Source organism: Varanus komodoensis, unplaced genomic scaffold (assembly GCF_004798865.1).
Source record: "Varanus komodoensis strain SLA01 unplaced genomic scaffold, ASM479886v1 scaffold57, whole genome shotgun sequence".
Lineage (NCBI taxonomy): Eukaryota > Metazoa > Chordata > Lepidosauria > Squamata > Varanidae > Varanus > Varanus komodoensis.
The window spans coordinates 2,899,765-2,900,126 of NW_025336182.1; positions in this window are offsets into that span (position 1 = coordinate 2,899,765).

The following is a 362-nucleotide window of genomic DNA, read 5'->3' on the forward strand; positions in this document are numbered from 1 at the left end:
GTCATGGACCATTGATTCTCTGGAATAGATAAAACCGATGGACAGCTTACAGGCAGGGAAAAGACGGACACCGGCGCGCCCGGACCCGCTCTGCCCCCCTGCCCAGGAATGGGGAGGGGGGCTCGTTGAACCAAAAAAGGACTACCCCGCCCAGCACGGCCGCCCGCCCGCTGGGACTCGTGGTCCATCCTCCTGCCCAAACACGCCCGCTCGGGACCTCTGCGCGGCGCCAGGGCGCGTTTCCCAGCCCCGCCGCGCCGCGCTTTCCAACCCCTGCCGCGCTTTGCGCGCCGTGGCGACGCAGCGGCCGCCAGGCGGAGGCGGCGCTGCGCCCGAGCGCCCCCAAGGCCGCCCCCCGCCCC